The 22,436-nt window shown below is 41.2% G+C and overlaps 1 protein-coding gene across 2 annotated transcripts in view; it reads left to right on the top strand.

Annotated features, from left to right (window-relative positions):
* The first annotated feature begins 12,027 nt into the window (after window positions 1–12,027).
* SH3BP2 (SH3 domain binding protein 2) overlaps window positions 12,028–22,436 on the top strand; it is a 54,075-nt gene continuing 43,666 nt past the window's right edge. Inside the window, exon 1 of one of the 2 annotated variants that reach the window (XM_090139725.1) lies at window positions 12,028–12,127. The gene's annotated coding sequence lies outside the window, so the exon portion shown is untranslated. The remainder of the gene's footprint in view (window positions 12,128–22,436) is intronic. The other variant, XM_090139726.1, reaches the window with a different exon arrangement.

The following is a 22,436-nucleotide window of genomic DNA, read 5'->3' as shown; positions in this document are numbered from 1 at the left end:
CATACATGGGCTCAGATCATGGGATGGATGAATCCTCCATGCACTGATGTGCTGGAGTTCTGGGCTTTGACGAGTGTGTACTGCATCAAAAAATAACATGTACAGGTGCTAACAGACTGTATTGGGTGGAGTGGCTGACACGCCAGGAGGCTGTACTGCCATTCAGTGAGACCTAGACAGACTGGAGAGTCAGGCAAAGTGATATCTTACTGGGTGGAACCAGGGCAAGTGTAAAGTCTTGTCTTACCCCTGCAGAGGTCTAACTGCATGCATGTGTACAGGTTAGGGGATGACCTGCTGGAGAGGAGCCCCACAGGGAAGGACCTGGGTGCCCTGGTGGACAGGTTGGCCATGAGCAAGCAGTGTGCCCTTGTGGCCAAGAAGGGCAATGGTATCCTGGGGTGCATTAAAAAGAGTGTGGCCAGCAGGTCAAGGGAGTTCTACTCAGCCTGGTGAGGCCACATTTGGAGTGCTGTGTCCAATTCTGGGCTCCCCAGTTCAAAATAGACAGGAGAGAGTCCAAGAGAGGGCCACCAAGATGATTCAGGACCTGGAACATCTCTTTTTCTGAGGAAAGAATGAAAGACATAGGACTGTTCAGCCTGGAGAACAGAAGGCTGAGAGGGGGTTTTACCAATGGCTGTAAATATCTAAAGGGCTGGTGTCATAAGGATGGGGCCAGGCTCTTTTCAGCAGTGCCAAGTGACAGGACCAAGGGCAATAGGCACGAACTAGAACAGAGGAAGTTTTATCTAAACATGAACAAAAATCTCTGTAGTTTGAGGGTGACAGAGCCCCGGAACAAGATGCCCAGTGGGTTCTGGAGTCTCCTTCTCTGGAGATATTGATAAACATGCCTGGACTCTTTCCTGTGTAACCTACTGTAGGGAGCATGCTTTAGCAGAGGATCTCCAGAGGCCTCTTCCAACCCCTATGATTCTGTGATTCTGTGAGTTAGCCTGTCTAATTACGTGGTAGATTTCCACCTGTCAGCAAGCAGGTGATCTTTGGAATTATAACCATGTGACAGAAGTTTATCTTATAGCTGTCCTGACTGTCTTGGTTCCAGATTTATCTTGTTCTTCTAACAAAGATGAGAATATGAGTTACAAAATGGCAGCTATTCATCACTGTAATATAAAGCCATATGTTATAGTAGTCCGTATATTTTATGTAGAATAAAAAATAACAGTAATTCCACATAATCATGTGATTTTTCAGCAGTATGAATGAGAATAATCCCTCCTACTATATAGAGTAACCAAAACTCATGTTCTTAGAACAGTGTGTTCGGTGTTGCTGCTTTGAATCTTGCAATGCAATAGATGCACAGGGTAGGATGGGATTTGCTTTCAGAAAAAAAAACAGAAATGCAACTTTCAGGCTTAGCATATCCTGATGGAATAAGAAACTCTGTAAAGTCCCTTGCTCATTTCCTTCTGCTTTAGTCACTCCTGAGCAAACTTCCCAGTTCTCGATGGCCATATTTCTGGATAAATGTAAATATATATATAGTAGCAACGATCATTGCAGTTAAGTATTTTTCATCATAGGAACTCCCTGCTCCTAGCTGATCAAAGGATACAATTGTGAGCAGCAGGTGTGGCTTGATTTACACATATCGTTTTGCATTTTGTTGAGTAGAACAGGGACAAAACCAGGAGAATAATTCAGGAGTCAGCCTCGTTTCACACTTTCTTTAAAGTAATCCAGTTTGCATAACATATAAACACAAAGCCATTCAGGGGCTTGACCCCAAAGGTAGAAGCTCTGATCTCTTAATTATAATGTGGAATATTTTGCATACATCAGTTAAGTTTTCCATGTCTCATTTTCCTAGTTTGTCAAGTAGAGAAAATAATAATTACCTTCTTCAATTGCAGTTATGGCCTTTTAAGGAGCTTTCCCAGTAATTACGCAGCTTGGGTGTCTGCAGCCCTCAGGGCTGGAGTGCTCAACAGGAACCTTAATGACAAGGCTTTCTGACATCATTAGGAGATATTACTATTTCTCTGGTCACATTGCTGGCCTGTTGCCAGAGTTATGAGAACTGCTGCCTTCATCACTGGCAGTTGTGCAACTTCCTTCTGGCTCCTCAAATTCTCATTTCCAAGGAATTTCTTATGATTGCCATTAACAATTTGCTAAGCAACAGGCTCTGATGGTACTGCTTCACCTCCTTTTTTTTTTTCTTCTTCTTTTTTAATATTAATGAAATGATGGAAGCAGTTGAACCGCATCTTCCTTTTCCCTCCAAGAGGGAACGTAAGCTGTTTGTGCTGAATTTGTGTACTTAAACTGTATATGCTGAATTATAGCTACATAGCACCGAATTTAACAGTGTGGGTGTTCATTGGAAGCCCCTGAAAAACTGGTAAGTGTCATTTGTTGCTCCTCCAGGGGGGCTGGAGAAAGAGACTGGGAGCTAAGGCCAACCCCGTGAGCCTGCAGTTGGAGTCAAACAGGAGAGAAGGACAACACCTGGGCTGCCTAGGGAAGATAATGTATTGATTTTGTATCGCTTTGACTCCTTACCTCAAAATATATCACAGAATAAAAAAAAAAGGGGGGGAGAAAATCTGTCCCAGGTTCATGTGTTCCCCTTATCTCGACCCTCTCAATCCCCACACACCCCTGCAGCCCTGATCCCAGCAGGGATTGGCACACACACGCCCTATCAGAAAGAAGCAAGAACTAATGTTTGCATTCTTTAAAAGCAGTAATAATGAACAACTGGAAGCAAGGTGGGCTTGGGAATACAGCAGCCATTGGGCAAAGCAAGGCTCCATCTCCTCTCACAGGCTCTGGGAGAGGAAAACGGGATTTTGTGCTCTCAGAAATGTTTGCTCTGAGCTCGTGCAGGCCCAGCTGATGGGATTGAATCTAATTGTTTACCTAATCTAACTGGTTTTCAGCTGTCAATCGGTAATCAGGTTACTAATTATTGGTTGCGCAAACAATGATGAGTTTTTAATTAGCTGGTGATAATGGTGATTATTAGTGGTGATAAATGGCCCTGCAAGGGCGAGTGGGGTGGCAGTGAGGAGGGAATTTGTGCTGTAACGGGTGGGGGGGTACAGAAAAATTATTAAATGATAAAACGCCTTGGGTCAGAAGCCCGCCCAGTTCCAACCCCCCGCTGAGGGCTGGCTGACCCCCCACCACATCAGGCGGCCCCACCCGGGATGGCTGTGAAGGTCTCCAGGGATGGACTGTAAAAGAGGCGGGGCGGCAGGCGGGCGGCATTCAGCGGCACTGCGCCAGGCGGCGCTGCTGCCCCGGGGAGCGCTGCGGCCTCGGCTCGGGGGAGGGCTGCTCGTTCCGAGAGCTGCTTCACCTCTGGTAAGAACCAGAGCCCGTATTACAGCCCTGAGAGCGAAGCCGTCGCTGTCACAGACGGCGATGCTTCCCTTTAGCTCGGCTGTGTTTTAATGAGTGAAATCAGGCGCTGCAGCTAGACTTTGTGAGTGCAGGGCTCCCATCGGTAGCTGAGGAGTCAATTCTGCCCGAGAGACAGAAGCAAAATCTGCAGATAAATTCATGTTATGTATTGCACGTGCTGCAGGAGGCAAAAGCAGCTGAGGGAAACCAAAAAACAATGCTGAAACAAACTCCTTCCTATGATGCAGTCTTCTTCCCAAACCTTCTATTTACTTTAACGTGCTTTTATAGGATATAAAATCAGTAGAACGTTTTAAAATTTCCTTTTTTTATTGCTCTGCCGCTTTCTAGCTCCTTCTGCAGAATTCCAGGGCCTTCTGGACATGCTGTTCTGCTGCATATTTCTCAGGGGTCAAAGTGGCAGCAACTATTGGCTCACAGTAAAGCTATCTTGTGCCCAGTCTGTGTTATTAAAGACTACGGCAGAGCTGCCTTTCAGAGGCTGTTTTGCTAAACATTCTGGAATAAGAGCTCCCTGTCTGCCTCTTTGAAGTCTATGGGACTTTTAATATTGCTTTCATCAATGGTAGGATGAAGCCTCAAAGTTGCCTAACTATGTGATAGGGCCAACCTTTTTGTGAATCAGTGCAGCTGTGAGTGAGTCAATCAGCTGTTTGGTGCATCATCTCGTTCTATATAAGGTATACATTAAAGCAAATGTCATCACAGGCACAAGCCTAGGAAATTCCTGAGGCAAAAGGCTAACAAGTTCACTGAGTGTAGTTAAATATCTTTTTCTTTGTGCCCCTTTGTACCTATCTTCTCCTACAAGTAAGGAGCGCTGTGAGAATAAATTCTCCAGTACTTAAAAAAGTCAGAATCCAATGCCATTGAAGAAATGCAGGTGTTTGTTGAAATGAAAACAAGTTTTTCAAATCCTGTACAACGTGGAAGCAAAATACCATGCAAAGCTCAACAAACTGGAACGTTTCCTCCAGCAACCAGAGGTTCCTGTTCCTGTAACGTGTGGAACTGAGTCATTTCACAGGGAACCAGTGGGCCAGCAGTCCTCTATAAATGTAATCTAGTGCATATTATCCATTCAGCTCTTTGTGATAAAAGGTCCTTACTGAACCAGAGTGGTGGTCAGGAGGCTTAGCCTTCCCATTGCATGGTTGTGGTGGCACAGAAACCTCTGAGATCTGAGGGTTTATCATTCCATGGAGAGGGGACTTGGGAGAAGGACTTCATAGGCTGCCCTAAGAATAGAAGAAATGGTAGAATTGTTCTGAGTCAGTCATTAACAGAACAGACTTTGCTTATAATTTAGCTATGATTGCTTTGGTAATGTTATAAATTTGCATAATTAGTCTCTCATTACTCATGAGAAACATAACTAATATGCAGCCTGTAGCTTAAAAGCAGGATAGAGAAATGGCATAGAAACAGTTTCTTTGATGTTTGCATCTCCCTGGCTCCCTAGGATAGGGTGATCTATACAGCCTTTTCTCTCACCTCTACTGGTCCCCTGATGTGACTGGAAAATTGCATTTCTATTCTTTTCTGAGTCCTTGGGAAATACTGTTTTACTTTATAAGGTAAACAGGAAATACAGCTAGTGAACTTACAACCTTTGGACTCACTTTTCTTTATCCCTAACATTCTAGCTGGCATTATTTAAAGCAGAGTGTAAAACAGTATTGTGTGTGTATGTATGTATATAATGTTTGTGTTCAACTGATCTGTGATGCTTCCTTTACCTTCTGATTAGTTCTTTTCAGAGACTTCTGTCTAGCATCTTGGTGCATCTTGTGGTTGATTACCAAGATGCTTCATCATCTTCCTGCTGGCTTATCATTAATGTTCCTCTTCTGCAATGCCTCCCCCAAGGAGCAGGGTGAAGTCAGTACATTTACACGATTTGCTGTTGCACCTTTTGCCTAATTATTTTCTTATACTGCCCCTCTTTATCCTTCTGCCATGTTTCGCTTAACAATTGCTTGAGGAACTCTTTGATTCAAGCACTTTAGTTTTGATTGTACAGCATCTGGAAGAATAACGTCTGAGCTCACTCTACTGTACCACTACTAATAAATTGCAGGATTTGCCTATCACTCACTTTGTTTTTGTTTTTTAATTGAAAGTCACTGTGTTGTGAGACAGTGTTCAAGAGCCTTTTACTTCATACCAGCACTCAGTATTGCTGCTGACTTGAACATGTTCAGGTGGGATCACTGCTGAAACTTATTTCCAGTTTTCTGAGTTAGAGCTGTCAAATCCATGTGTTAGATAGGATAGAAGCAACTCTACTAAATTCAGACAAAGATTAAATTTAATTTTTCCATATGTTAGGTAGCTGTTGCTTCTTGCCTGAGAATGCTTTGATGTGTCAGAATTGCAAGAGTAGTTTATTTTCTCAGAGCTGCCTCAGATTTATAGTGAAGTACATGTTTTGCACAGACTGTGTGCAACTCTCATCCTTAAACTAGGCCAGAAGGATGAAGAAGCTGTCTATGTCTAGCCCTTTCCATCTTAGTAACTGAGAAGGTGAAAATGTGTTTGTTTTTTTTTTTTCTTCTTGATGTTTAATATTGATGGCATTATTGGTTTGTATTGCTCCATAATATACAGGAAGTAAAAATTCCTGATGCTCTCACAACTGCTCCCAGCCAGAAAGCTGCCACTGCCTGTGCTTTTTCAGAACTGCTCACCCTGCTCAGTGCTGTAACTTGCAAACACCATCCTTCTTTGAAGCCTGGCATAATATCTGACCTGCTCTGTAGCTTTTTGTCATTGTTTAATGAAAGCCCTGACTGAGAGGATCGTAGCCATAAACCCCTCAGGAATTCATTTTTATTAAGCAATTTTCTCAGTCTTAGCAGAATTATATGACACATGTTAATTAGTCCTTATAACAACTAGAGGAGGCATAATGAATCTATCATTGACCTCACAGGGAAGTCAAATCTCATGTAAATCAGTCTTCATAACTTTTGGTCTTGTGCTCAAGGTGTTACTGATGAAAAGTGTTCATGTGAGTGACTACATTGCCTGTTTAATCTTCCAGCAAAGAAAATTACTTTGGAAAGCATCGAGACCAAAGTGCTCATGATTTCATTGCCTGAGAGCAGCAGGTAAGTGAATCAAACCCAGCACGCAGGCGATAGCTACTGAAGCATTTCAATAGTGAGGGTACTGATGTCACTGTGGTGCGCAAATGTACAGCTCTTTGTTTCCATTGAGTCTTCATCTAACTCCAAATTCAGCAATGGAAAAAAAGCCTCTCTTATTTTAAGCACATTGATTGTCTCAGTGCTTTATTTTTATTTCTGATTTTTTTCTTGTTAAGTTTGAATGACTGCTTGCTAAATTTAAAGAATATTTTTAAAAATCTGACTGTCAAACATTTCCTGGAACATCTTTTTGGTATTTTTTTTTCTCAGTAGATGTGTGTATTTTGTTGGTATTTCTTTCTGTGTTCCTCTTGGAAATGCTTTTTTATTCTTTCAACTCAGCTTTCCCCGGAAAACGATGTATTTCTTTGCAGCCACTGTGATGTTTCTGTAGTCGTGAAATCTGCATTAGTTGGAATTCATCATTTAACATTAATTGTCTTCATAACACTGTTGTGAATTCAGGTAGTGGTATGGTCTTCAAAGTGGAGTTAGGATATTAAGAAGTAGATATCAGGTATCAGATGATGATCACTTTGGATTCACGCCTTAAGACTTATGTTTGCATGGTGTTTTACATTTTCAACATCTGTTTTCTTTAATGAGGATGCTTTTATTTCTCGTTTCTGAAATTATTTGCCCATTCACTAACCATCATCTGAGGTAGGAATCCTACTAATTATACCATTATTAACTACCCAGACCTGGTATATTTTGTCTTATATCAAGGATGAATATCTCCCCTGTATGTCCAATAACACAAGTGAATACACAGTGTTGTCATGCAGTTAAGGACTGAATTACAGTGAATTTGCATGCATACACCTAATAAAATTTAATTCATTAAATTCATTAAAGTTTCTCAGCTCTCAGAACCTTTGTATTTTTCTAAGTCATTTAAAAAGTAATATCACGATTATTAAAAATAAAAGAAAAAATTGTATTACTTAAAATTTATTCCTATGTTGTCTCACCATAAAGGTTATTTTTATGTGTGTAAACTGAATACCACAGGAGTCCTTTGGTGTTCATGGCCAGACACACACATGCTCATGCCCTCTGGGCTTGTAGCCTGGTTTAAGAAGGGAAGGTACTCCAGAGGTTACAGAGTCTTCAGCTTATTAGAATCTAATGATCCATGCCAGTTTGAAATTAATGTCCCATGTTCCTGCTGGTCAGATTTCTGCTGCAGGCTGCTGTGAGCTGAAGTCCTTGGTCTTTGAAGTCCAGGCCCACAGCTGTAATTCTAACACCCATCATAATCCAGCCTATCAACTCCTGGATACCATTCAAAGTCTGTTATGTCAGCCCTACTTAACATTGGAATCCAGGGCTGGCAAGAAGCGTGAAATTGAATTTAGGACTAACTAAGACTGGATTTTGGATCATAAGGGGTAGTTATGAATTGAGATGGGGCTAAAACACATCCTGAAACAAAATTTACCACCCAGTCTGACAGCTTGCAGATTCCTGGGTCTGGGAATGGCTAGGGTGGCAAGCCTGCAGGAAGAGAGCTGGATTTAAGGTTTGGGTGATGGGTTGGGGCACAGGGAAGCAAGGCTGGGGGCTCTTTGATTCTGATGAAGCTGGAAGGGTTCAGTGTGTTAAAGTTAGTGGTCTTAAACCACAAAAAGCACGAGTCAGCCACGTAATTATAGAAGATTTTATTCATTTGGAGCAGTTACAATCAATAATGCTGCTTAAAAGCATTAAACAGTGTATTTATATTGTTACGTTGCTCTTCCTGAGGAACTGAGCAAGTTGATCCTGAACATCAGGGAGTATGAGGACACAGAGTGGCCAAGTTCAGGGCACAGTGGATGTATGATTCTGAGCCATCACCCACAACACGCAGACAGCAGGAGGCTTCCTTTGTGGCCTGCGTGTAGCAACTGCAGCTGGTGAAACTCCAGCTGGGCCTTTATGTCTGGGAAAGTCAAAACGAGCAGTTTGAGAAACAACGTGGGTCCTATTTCCACTACCAGAAGTTTAATGTGCAAGGCGACTGTTTATCTTTGTATGACACAGATGAACATTTTGAGACACAACCCAGAAATAGCACTTTCAAAATAGCACTTACTCTGAGCTGATAATAAGATTTTTTATTGAAAAACAAGGAAATGTATTTCGTTCTCAGAAGTGAGATATGACAGTTTTATTCCCTCAGGTAACTCATATCAGCTATCAATAAGGCTGAAACAGGTAGTGGAAAACCAACTTTCATTCTTTCAAATTAGAAGTGTCATTCACAGCAATTCACTTTTCTTGAGATCAAAGAAGGATGTGAAGAATACTACAGATAACAGGAAGAGGTTAAAAATGATGCGAGTTCTTTGTCCTTTGATAAAATGAAAAATAGTGATAGAGATTTTCATTATTTTTGAGAGAGAATAAAGTTAAGCAAATACTCTCAACACGATAGGGAAACATTAGGTTCTCTCAAGATCTCAGTCCTTATATTCCTACTGTGAGCTTCCCCTGAATCATATTTCAAAGACAACCAAGATGCTGGGAAAAAGAACAGCTTTTTTCCTACTAGTAGTGAGTGGTGTCAGACTAGAAGCCACAAACCAATGCAGAAATTACTTACTTGAACTCTGGTGGATCAGAAAATCTATTGTGGGATTCTTTGTTCGAGGAGACTCTTTTGAGATGCTTGATTGATGCCTCTTGCCAATAGGAGGTGCTTCTTGCATGGATGCAGGGCACAGCAGAGTTCTACTACCTTGTAGTTGTGCTGGAAGATCATGAGGGAGCATACACAGGGCCCTGCTGGTGTCTCCCTCTGTGAGCACAGCTCAGTGATCGATTGGGATCTTCAGTTTTGTACTTTTTGGCAGTTTGGGGACGGAAATATCAGAGAAAACAGCACAAGCATAACATTTTGATTAAATAGGATTCACATTGCTGGGGAGAACTGCAGAGGAACCCAGCTAATCAAGATAACTGGTCAGTGATCAAAGGAATGGTCGTGTTTTCATGGAGGAAGGAGTAACTTAACCTATTACTTTTTCCCATTAGTTCTGATAACCACTGTCATCGCTTACTAATTGCCACCAGATGTAACCTTGCTTTGACTATGGAAAATGCTGCCTCAGTAGGGAGCACCAGCCAGAAAGGTTACCTAAATCCCTGGATGTATAAAAGCTGGAAAATACGGTGCCCAGTCCAAGGAATGGCTTCAGTCAGGGTGCTCTTTGTAGTTTCACCAATCTCTGAAGAATGCAAGATATAAAGAGAGTTATAAGTTGGGTAATGGAAATGGTTAGTCATGGGCATGCTGGGCATGGCCAAATACCACAGAGTAGGTGCAATGTGAAATCATCCCAGTGATATGCTCTGCTGTTCATGCTCTTGTACTTGCCTTAGGATTTCACCAAGGCCAAAAGTGTAGCAGGAGTCAGTGCCCAGAACCCAAAATGCTAAAAAAAATAAAACCCCACGATGATAGACAGGATAGGTGTTTTTGTTTTTTTGTTTTTTTTTCAAAGACATACAAATACTTCAGGGCACGTAAGGATTATCTAACAGTGGAAATCCTGGTTATTTTTTCATTTTCCATCTGATGTTTTGTTACACCTTCCTCAAGTATTTAGCACTGAGTAGCAATAGAGAATTTAGTGGAAAATTCATCTGATCTAGTCAAGACATTCTCATGTAACTCTATCAAAATTCCTTTGATTTTTATTATATTGTTGAAATGAATAAATGGCTCATCACATACTCATTTCCACGTACTTATTTCCAGGGCTGGGCCTAACTGCGGTAAAATGCCATCCTGTTATTTTCAACATGAAACAAGCAGTCAAAAGCTTGCACGCTTGACTGTACTTCCTGATGTTAACATTGCTAACCAAGAACTGGGCTTCTGCTTTGTACGTCTCACTGATCTTCACAAAAAACTGTCTCTGCAGAGGAGAAGTGTAGGCGAAGTGGCTGAGAGAAGGAAGGAACACGAGTAGTTTTGTGTACAAAACATTCCTCCTACGCAAGTGCTACTCTGGGGGTGGCTGCTATCTTTAGACTCATTGAAAAGCCACAGTCCAAAAATAATAAAAAAGTGTTACTACGAATAATAAATGTGAGACCAACAGGTCAAATCTGAGCTTTTGCTTTTTTTTTTTTTTTTTTTTTTTTTTTAGAGTGGATGTGTGGGCTGAAAAGATTGATTGAGTCACTTTTGAGAATGGAGAAAGCTACAGGAAACAAATGAGAAGTGTTTTAGATGTTGATTGTTCTCTTTTTCATAGTAACAATTGAATGGAACATATTAGTAAAGCTTACATACTGCACACCTACACTTCTTATTTTTTAAAGTGTTTTTTGGTTGCTTAAGCCAAGGTGCCCTAAAAGAACCTAGTGCTTAATTGCCTGTTTAAAAATGTGATCAAACATGGCATGAATTTGTATGCAACAAGGATTATTTCTGAAAGAAAATTAGCACATAGTAGGTTAAGGAGTGAAATTCTAGTCTGTTCTACACGCTGCATTCATTCTCTGTGAGGACACTTCTGCCCTGACCTGGAGAACTCTTGCAGGAACTTCAAGGAGGTGCTCAACCCTCTCTGCCCTCATTTCTTGCTTACTCCACCATCATTTCCAGATATCAGCCAAAACAATGGAATGATGGAACCTACAAGTAAGACTAGAAAGTGCTGGTCTGAGTCTCTGGGAGCAAACACTCTTGTATAGCAAAAGATAAAACTGGAGGAAGGAGGGGTAAAATAAACTTGAATTAATAAAGGAAGAATGTAATTTAGATTCTGCTGTCTCTCAAAAACTGCTCTGATATTTGTTATATTTGGCCTTTCTATCTCTTTCATGATACAAAACCCTACAGCTTGATTTCAATTATTTTCCTTTGAAATAAGATAGTGTTCATCTTTCTGAAGACTGAAGGCTGGGCTCCTACCAAGGCCATGACAGTGGAACTGTGGATTAACTCCCAGTAATTTTATGAGTTATGTCTCTAGTTAGGCTTTTCACTCTAGCATTGTGTGCTGGTTTGATTTTTTTGTTATTTTATGATTGTGCTCCTGCTGATAGTGGCACCTATGCAGAAAGGCATAGATTGACTCTCTGCACATTGAAGCCTTCTGCCAGCAGAGCTCTGCTGGAAGCACTTCCCAACTCATCCACATCTTGTTCTTCTGTATAGTTTGGCAAAGGACTGAGTACATTTCCAGCATCTCATGGTTGTAAATAATTCTGGTTGTTTCAGCAAAGGCTGCACTCATTAAATCTAGTTTCTTTGAACACTCAGCCTGTGAGGTCAGCGTAAGACTCCTGCATCCTGTGAGTGATGTGACGTTTAAAGTTGCAGTGCATTAGTCACACCCACTCACCAACATTTAGTTCTGACTGGTTCTCTCCCACTTTTCCTCACTCTTTTACTCACATTTTCTGTCTTTTCATTTCCAGGTAGACTTGATTTGGATGTTACAGTTCCTGTAAGCTGTGAGGTGGCCGCAACCCACCTGAAGGTCTGAAGGAGGTCTCAGCTGGTGTCACTGGGCTGTGCATACAGGCCAGGCTGCTGCCCATTGCACTGACAGCCACAGTGGGTGTCAAAGGTAGGGGTAGAAATATTTCTCAGTTTCTAGCAAGAAAGCTGCTTTCAAGCACAACACATGCATTTTTTTTCTCAGCAAAGCAGCTGTATTATCTCCAATCTTATTAGAAAACACAGATTTACAACCTCGTGCTTCAGAGGTGAGGAAATCTCCTGGCCTCAAAGAGGGTATCAAAATGCATTGTGTTTTGTGATGTTTTCAACACACGGAAAGCTTTCAAAAGCTGCAAGGGCTGAACTATTTTTCTTGTTAAAAATATCTCATTGTGCCTTATCTGTGAGCTTATCTTGTGGGTAAAACCAGAGATGCTGCACACAAAGGGTTCTTACAAAAATACCTCAGCGGTAGGTTTGGCTGATCAGTTTTCTCTAAGTATTACCACGCAGTCTGATCTCATTGAAAAAGCCTATAATTAACATGTAGTTTAATTCCACGTGTACATTTGTGTTGAGTGAGTTTCTCAATTTTCAAATGGGCATAAAATATGTTTCAATGGATACCAATATTTTTTGTAAACCTTAGGCAACTACAAGTACAGAATTACTCGTGGAGGTTGTGGTGAGGAGTGCTGGGCAAGAACCAAGAGGGAAGTCTTCAGATGTTGCTGAAAGAAGTGGTGCTATTACTGTTTCCACTCCCTCCCTGCTCCTCCTGCCGCCAGATGGGAAATGCGACGTCCCACTGAGGCACGGCTGCTGGCAGGAATGGCACCTCTGTGCTCAAGTCAGTCTTGCACCTCGAGGGCAGTGTTGTTCACAGGCTTGTAAAAAATACATTTCGAAATGGATTAGAAGTGCAGAAGTTTTGCAGAGACATATTGCATGTGAAGGGAATTCCTATAAGAGCCTGGGGAAGAGACTGACTGTAACAGATACCATCTTTTGTGGTTGTCTCTGAGGCATGCAAAACATGAAGGGCAGCAGAGCTCCTGGGCATGCAAGCCAAGGACCACCAATGAAGTGGGTACAGGAAGAGATTTTTAGTGTTGATTAAGCATTTTTCATTTCTTCACAAATGTTTTATGCACTTTTTTTTTTTTTTTTTTTGTCTAGTTTGAATGTTTTATGTGCACACTTTTTTTACTTCCCTTTACGTTATCTCTCTTCTAAGATAGGGTCAGTTTCAGGTGCCTGCTTATTGTTAAATTTTATTTTAAAGATGTGGTGATCCTTAATACTGGAACACCCCAAGCAAGTTTTCAGCTTCCATTACACTCCTCTGAAGTATCCATAAGGTAAGAGAATGTTATCCTCAGGAACTGCACAGGTGCTGTGAAGGTCAGCAGAAGCATCGGTAGCTAGTGGCAGTGAGGAAGCTCTCTGACACATAGCAAAAAAAGAGGAATTTCACCTGATCCCCATATGTTCCTGTGAAGTATTTTCTAGCTTTGAGGGACGGTGCAATATTACAAGTCTGGAAATCACAGGACAGATTTGCTAAGAGTAGTCTGACACTAACAGTTGCCAAATGCCAGGTTGTAGAGAACACTGTTCACTGGCAGACTCAGCCCCTCTCTCATAGTGAGCAGGAGGAAAAGAATAAGTTCACAACTCTGTGAATGTGTGAAATGCTTTTGTTAGCCAATGGACCTGTGTCCCGAAACACATCCGGACTTGACACCACACTCAGGTTTATTGAGACATTTCTTCTTCCATGTAGAATATAAATCCAGCGGCAGCTCTGAAACCAGACATCTGCAAGCTTTCTTTCCAGTGTTTTCTTTCCAGGTGTTAGTGGTGGTAATGTTTGCAGTGCCACTATGGGAAATCCATGTTCAAATCTTTCTTTTGTGTCTGGGATGATACAGGCCCCTGCTGATAGTTGCTCATCAGAAGAGAGAGACATGGGGACTGCCTGGACCGCAGTTTCTGCCTATGGGATTCTCCATATATTGCATCGTATGGCACTGCATGAGTATGGTGCCATCCTCCTGGAGCAGCAGTCCAAGCCTCCATACTGTCCTTCCTCCAATAAGAGAATTATCTTTATATGTATATACACACAGTGTACCTTATTAGGACTTGATCTGTGGCAGGAAATGCATGCCTTTATGGCACAGCAGATCTTTAATTAGTAATATCAGCACTGGCTCTTGGTGAACAAGTTGAAGTAATAAAGCAGTATGAGGAGAGTCATAGATAGGCTGGCTAATTTAGCCTGCCTATCAGCTGGACTAATTAGTCCAGATGGAAAGCAATCCCTAAGAAGTCACTCCACTACTGCTTTCTGAGCCAGACCATTCAGAGCCAACTCTGATATTTCTACACAGTAGCACACTGTACTGTGTAAATATATTGTCAATGCTGCAAAGCAGATGGCCTGCTAACTCATAACTTCATATTGTGCTGGAGACCTCTCATATGGAATCTATCAGTGAGAGAGACATAATTTTCCCCATAGTATCTACCAGCAGAATTTGTATTTCTTAGCCTAGGTAATCTGGGTCATACATTTTTAAATTATTTTCAGTAAGAAAATTCTGTGATGCAGCTGTGAAATGTCTTATATTTTGCAATACTAACATAAAAGTTTTTATGTATGATTTCTACTATGGCTGTCAGTGATGACAAACATTTCAGTGAAAAAAAGATTTCAGTGAAAAAAAGATGAAATAAATAGAACAGTGTACAAAGCAGACTAAGGATTAAGAAAGGTATTTCCAAGCAAATTATCTTCATATGGACACAAAACATAGAGAGAAGAAAATAAAAAGCTGTTCATCAAAGCTATAATCAATTACATATGGCTTGAGCAAGGATGACTAGTTATGAGTAATTCTTCTTTTGACATTTAGCTATCCTTTAAAAACACAAAATACAGTTTAAAAACAGAGCACTGGAGTGAAAATGCATAGGAAAGTTTGGTGGAAATAATGAAGTATGATTCTATGATTCTATTAAGTGCATCCAATTTTGCTCCATAAAGAGTGTTGGTGAACCTGAAGGCTATGGGAGGAGGTGGAACAGCTGAATCTCTACCACAGTGAGGTGCAACAGCTGACCATCTGCCATCAGGGCTGAATGAATGCCTCTGCAGGAAATACAGACTGTGTCTTTTCAGCTGTTTATCTGCCAAAGTTGTCCCCAGAAGTGACTGCACTGACTAGCAGACTGCTAAGCAAATGGAAGCATTAGAGTTAGATATGGCACTAAAAGTGATGTGCTGGTGTCAAAGCCTTATTTCCATGACATCTAATCCTGGTTTAGAGAAATCTCTAAGAATTGGTACCAAATTGTCTGAGAGATGATGATAAAATTAGATTTAGACAAGTATATCATCAGAGAAATTTCTCAGGTCCTCAGGTGCCACGCAAACATGACAAATATTGGAGGGCAGATAAGAAGATGTAAATTCTAGGGAAGCTGCTCTGAGTTTTCAGTCAAAGGTGGAATTCTGTGCAATTGTTCATGTGAATGTCAGCACTCATTCAGAGGAGTGGATAAGCACTGATTAGATTTGTTTATGTGATAATTGGTGCTAGTGAAGAGAGAAGCATATTTTCTGTTTGCCTTAGGCGTGCTTACCAAAAAGCAGTCTTAATCTGCTGATATCAATGGGACAAATATGCCTTCCTGGACAGTGTGCCATCACTACTGCATACACTGCTCTGTATGTGTACTTGTGCTCCACGCAGCCCAGATAAACTTATCGGGTTCAGCTTTATTCAGGACAGCATCTTTGTGTCATCTGCAGACTTTACTCATGGTTGTTTTCTCTTTGTTTCTGTATCAATCGTGGAAACATTCAGTCGTGTTAGTCCAGAGTAAAGCTCTGCCAGAACCAGATGGTTGGATGAAGAATCCCATGTAGACATCTTGGAATCTTTCAGCTGATTCTAAATCCATGCGCTGTTTGGGCTACTTTTCACAGAATCACAGAATCACAGAATTGCCAGGGTTGGAAGGGACCTCAAGGATCATGAATCTCCAACCCCCCTGCCACACGCAGGGCCACCAACCATCCCACCTAATGCTAGACCAGACTGCCCAGGGCCCCATCCAATCTGGCCATTTATAGTGCCACATTTGGATCAGGATGTCTTGGTGGATTGGTTCAACCATCTCACAGATTATTTTGCTTAGATATATCCATTGCTTTTATCAACTAAATGTAACATTTAAAGGAGAACTCTGGTTTGTTGAAGACAACCATTTTTGTGTGTGGTTTTTTTCCCATAAATCATACTGGTGGATGCTGAATACTTATGCTTCCATTTAATACTTTATTTGTTTTTCCACAATTTTGTCTGAGACACACAAACTAACAAACATTCTGCTGCACTGTCATGTCTCCCTCTTGCTCCCAGGTGTTAATTGTTTTTAATTTTGGCACAACTATCAGACTTCCAGGTGCTTTTTTTTAATTTCACTCTAGCTGCATTTGATATTCCTTATACCAAAATGAAATGTCAGTGGACCAAAGTTACTCCATAGCCTGCTCTTTTGCTTGGATACTAATAATGCAGGCTGGTTGATGTTACAATATTTATCCAAACAGATGCATTTTACCATCTGACTTATTTGCTAATTCATCATCTTCATGTGATATGTGTACATCATATCCCTTCCTCCAAATATAAACTAAAACTCAAGTACTTCTGCATTTTTTGAAGCATTATTAGGAGTTTTTTCATTTCCTTTGACTAATGGGCCTTCTACCACAGCTAGTGTTTATTCTCTTCCTTTTTTCTATCTTAACTTTACTCCCAATTTCATCTCTTAACAGTTTCCTATGCTTTACAGCAGGGCCTGAATCACTTGTGACATACATGGCATGAAGGCTTGGTAACTGCTGAAACTGTGGGAATCTGTGTGTATGACTTTGGCTGTAGGGAAAACATTAATGTTCAAGTTCACAGAATTTAATATCTTACAGATGCGTGTGAGTGAGCTGCCCATGGTGCAGCTGGGTGTACTTACCAATCCCGTGACAAGCTGAAGATGTCTGCAGTGAGGAGGCCACTTAGCCCATTATGCTCCAGAAAGCTTTGAGGTCAGGGTATAGGTTTGCATGAGCCTGCCAGACTCTGAGAACATGACATTCATCTCAGTCTCTCTGACCGCTGCTGAGGATGCAGTGGAGGGGCCTTTTTCACAGGCCACAGAAAGTAAAACAACAACCCAACCACATGAGGAAATGGCTAGCACATCCTATCTTCAGAACAGTACCAGATCCTGGGCTTGATGAAGTCTTCTTGTATTGACTAAATTGATTCGTAGCGGGGAGGGAAGAAAAAAGAACGCACAGATATATGAAGCTTCTCCCAGTTGCTCTAACATGAACACTCCGCAGTGCCCAGAGGTGGTTCCTGTGTCATACCAGAATGCAGGTCCAGAATACCTTAAGGCATCTCAAATGGCATAAAATGCAAACTTAACTGAATTAAGTCCCTTGAGTGGGAGTCAGACTAATGGACCTTAATTTTAGGTAGCTAAGTGCAAGTATCTCATTTGCAAACAAGCCTTCCTTCATAACCAGTGGAACTCTAAGTGAATGCTCTCTAGTCATTTGATTAAGCATGGGTGGTGCATTTGGACAAGCTGGGTAGCAATTTGGGAATACTGACCGGGGACAGAACACTGTTGCTTCAACAGAGGCGCAGTATAGTTACTAGGGAGGTACGCTGCGCTTCTCAGCTGGCTGCTGGCTGCTGCTGGGGTGCAGACCCCATGTCACTGCCCCTCTCCTGAAGCAGCATCACAGACACTGTAGGACATCTTGGATGATGTTAGCCATCTGATTGTGGGCAATGTGAAGTTGTAATCAAGCCCCAGAACTCCACTGGCTGCAAATGTAAATCAATCAGCTAGCAATATTAGACATTTAAATTTGGGAATCTTAATCTGGAGCTGAATCTCACCCACTAGTTAGAATAATTGTTATTTCTAAGGCTAACATTGTGCTTAGTTTGGCTTAAAAGCTAACATTTCTGAATTGTACATCAAAATGTAGCTGGTATAAGGAATAATTTGGGTGGTTTACTCTTCAACAATGCAGACGTGCTGAAGGATCAGGTGTTCCATAGAAGCAGATTTACCAGCAGTTTTCTGCCCTTTGTGCCACCATGACAACAAGTTTTGCTTGGTAATATATCAGCAGCAGTGAGGATGGGGAGGGGAGAGTATCAACACATCTAGAACTGTACATTCAGAGCCTGAAGTGAAGGAGGCACATTAATATTCTGTAAGCAAGAAGCTGGAACACTGTGATTCGCTCTTGTAACACAAATAACAGCTTCTGCCACCTCAGTTTTGTTGTCCCTTCTTCCTGATGTAAAGTGATATTAAGCAACAAAAGATACTGCTAAGACTTGTTCAGGCACCATTCTGTTCATATCAGAGACTGACTCTTCTGCTTCTGCAGACACATCAGATCTGGTCAAGTTTTCTCCACTTCCCTGGAGGAAAAGTCACTGGAAATGTTTTCTGGCATCAGTGAGTTTTATGTGAGCTGAAACTGAGGAAAAATGCCTCCTTTTTCTCAGTGATTCAGTATGTCCCCAGAAAATTCTGCCCTGGTGCGTGCATGGAAGAAGATTTAGCTTTGAGTGAGGATGAGAAACATGACTGAGTGTTTGGGAATTAGTGAATTACTCAGATGTGTTGCCTCTTTTGTGTGAAGATCTTTGTGTGAAGTTGTTTTTCAAACAGAAAGAAAACAAGCTTTATAACACTTGCTGATGTAAAGACGAAGGAAAATTCACATCATACTGAAAACATGTGATTGGATTTGTTTGGAAAAAAACAAGTGAGTTTCCTTATCAGTGTACCAAAAGTAGAAATACTAGTAATAAAAAAAATCTGTGGGGAATCAATATGAGCACTGATTGTGCTCAGTTTGAGATGAGAACAGCTCAGGCCCTTCAGATTTTTGGTCTTTGCAGGCAAGGACAATTATGTTCTGCACCATGTGCTCTTACCTTGTTTTACTAAAGGTTCTGTAGCCAAAATGTTTTGTAAAACTCTTTTCCTATAGACTTTGCTGTTCCAGTAACTATGTTTTATGACTACTATTTTTGCTGAGCGTTGTGATGTCATTGATTCACAAAGCATGGTAGAGCTGGCAGTCAAAGAGCAGACTGCTGCTTATGCTTCCTATGTTTTGACTTCATATTGTGAAGCTTCACAGCCCGCAGTCCTTGCATCAGCTGTGTCCTATAACTCTACAGCATCTCTTGTGCTCGCTTCTAGTGATCCATTGTATACCATATCTGTCTCTGCCTTAAGATTATGTGGGGCATGCACTGCAGTTGTTGTTTAAATAATTTTATCTATTGTACGACGTGATGTTCATTTATGGATGATGACACTGTCTTCAAGTGATGAGTCATAGAAAATGCCAGCTCATGTGTCTTTTGTTTCTTTATTCCCAATTCAAGACTCACATGATTTCATTAGGGCTGTCACAGTTTGATGTGCAAACTTGCACTGAAAACACTGCATTTAAAATGCATTCTTGAATTTAAAGTGGGGTATAGGGGTTTGTAGTCATCTGTACTATGTCTGTCACAGAATATGTGCTCTTCAGAGTAACTGCACAACACCAGACAACTTCCCCATGGAGACAACACTCCTTTGTTCATTTCTGGCTGTGGTTTTTGCGTGTTAGTGGAATTCTTGGCACAGTTGTTGGACAGATGTCTTCAGCAGTCACAATCACAAGACTGTTTTGGGTCTTCTGGTTGTTAGGTTTGGTTTCTAAGGAGCTTTCTGTTCTCCTTCCATTGTCTGTGCCCTTTTGAGACATTAACTGTCCTCTCCATCACCTTTCTGAATGGCAAGGCAATTTTCTACATGTTTATATTTCTGAGCAGAGAATGTTTTCATCCCAATAGCACTGCTGTATCACAATAATTCAGTTACAATGCCCAGTGCACGGCCATTACAAATTTCAGACATGGAATACTAAAATGACTTCTGCCAAAAAAGAAAAAAACCCAAACCAACAAACAAATCAGAGGTGCTGCCTCTGCAGCGTTTGTGCTCCCTTCATCCAGGTCATACAGAAAGTCCCAGCAAAATTCATACTGAGCAGAGCAGGCAATGGATTGAGCCTGATAAAATTTGTATGGCTCAGGTGTTAAGAACCACCTGAAACTGATGGTACAGTTCATCAGGTGGCTGCAGGAATAATAGATGAGGAGACACTTTCACAATAACTGGTACAATATATACAAAGTATTTGGACAGCAGTGTTGGTAAAGCAAGACATCTGCACTCATCATATGAAAGGTTCATTGATCCCAGTGTTTTTTTCTACGACACCTAGAAAGAAGTGATCTTTCAGGAGGGATAAGTGGTACCTCTTTCTAACAACCAGCAAAGGCTTGCTGCTGTACGTTTGCCCAGGCTCACTTGAAACCTGTCTGAGTGAGATCCTAGCATTTTCAGCATCCTGATGCCAGGAGACCTACAGCTTAATCATTCAACCACCACATTTATAATGCTTGTCTCTATCTCTTTTGCTTAAGGGAAAATAGCACTGCACATCACTTCTAAGATGTGAGGCTTGCTGGATGTATGCTATGGCATAATGCTCTTTTCTGCTTTGTTCTTGGTTCTCCTGCTAGCAAGTGCTGATGTTCTGTTTGCAGCTTGGCTATGGCTAAGCACTGACCCACCAGCTTTTTGGATCCATTGCAGCCCAAGAGCTTATTCCTTAGGGGTAGTAATCAGCTCAGGGCCCACCATTTTGTATGCTAAGTTAGGAAGATTTTTACAATTATTTACATGGAGTTTGACTTTGCTTTGTTGCTCAGTAATGTTAGGTTCTTCCTCACGGTCAGCATCTATCTTTACTACCCTAAACAACTTGATATCATTTTATTTTATTTTATTCCCTCCCTTCTCACAATAAGCCTTGCACTGCAGTACTTTTATCATATTGAATATGGCTATATTGAAATGCCTTATTTCTATGCCAGTTCCCAAGGAAGGAAAACACCATTCCACACTGTGAAAACTCTGTGTTTAACTCCCACCTTCTTTTTCCTATCTTTTGACTGGTGCTCAGCTTCCTGAAAAGTTTTTGATGACTAAGAGGACTGAGGGTATATTAGAAATACAAATAGCACGTATCACCCAGATCTTCCCTTTCACATATTTAATGACTCCTTCGGGGAACACCAGCAGATTCACTTGTGAGGCATAATTTCTCTTTAAAAGCTGCCCTGACTCTCCCTTAACATGTTATTTTTATTGCCCATCCTAATTGCTTTAGTATGGTTTTTATTCACTTACCCCAGGTCAGATGTCATGTCTACCAGCCTGTAGATCCCTGACTCTACCTTGTAACCATAAAAAAAAATGTCATCACATTTACAAGGGTGGATAGTGATAGGACAAGTGGGAATGGTTTTAAACTGAGGAAGGGGAGGTTTAGGTTAGATATCAGGAGGAAGTTTTTCACACAGAGGGTGGTGGCAGACTGGAACAGGTTGCCCAAGGAGGCTGTGGATGCCCCATCCCTGGAGGCATTCAAGGCCAGGCTGGATGTGGCTCTGGGCAGCCAGGTCTGGTGGTTGGTGACCCTGCAGATAGCAGGGGATTGAAACTCGATGATCATTGTGGTCCTTTTCAACCCAGGCCACTCTATGATTTATTACCTTTCCCAGATAAAATGCTGGCTTTAAGCAAGAGGTCATACACCATAGTTGGAGTTATTTTCTCTTAGAACTCTTGGCAGAATACAATCCAGTTCTGGTGATTGACTGTTCATCTTGTTCATTTAAGCCTTTTCTACTGATCCTGCAGTTTATCACACATTCTCTAACAACCCTCCCATGAAGACAGGGTCTTGCATGGAAACTTTCCTAACTCTTTTAGAAAATAAGACATTTATTCAGCTTTTCTGTAATGCGCTGCTATGTTCTTATCTTCTCTGAGTGTACTTTAATCACACATTGACTCTGCTGATTCTCTGGTATCCTTCCAGTTCTGCATGCATTTGGAAAAGGACTCACTTTTGTTTTTTATGATTTTTGCAAGTTGCTATTCAGCAATAATTCTGGCCTATTTTATTAGTGCTTTTAAATTTGTTTTTCTTCCTTCTTTCCTCCCTTCCTCCCTCCCTTCCTTCCTTCTTTTCTTTCTTTCTTTCTTAACATTGTTATCTTCATTTGGATGTGTCTCAGTATTTTTAGGGATGCTGTAATAGATTCATGATCACTGCAGGACAGATAAGCAAAAAAAAAACCAAAAAACTCTGCTACAGTTTTGCTCAGTTTGAAAAGATGATTGGATGGAGGAGTATTGCCAGAAAGAAGCTTGAAGCAGAAGATAAAGTCTTCATGCAGTCTGCCAAAGATTTA

This window comes from Phasianus colchicus, chromosome 4 (genome assembly GCF_987193195.1).
Source record: "Phasianus colchicus chromosome 4, bPhaCol1.hap1.1, whole genome shotgun sequence".
Taxonomy (NCBI): Eukaryota; Metazoa; Chordata; class Aves; order Galliformes; family Phasianidae; genus Phasianus; species Phasianus colchicus.
This window is presented reverse-complemented; position numbering and strand designations above follow the sequence as displayed.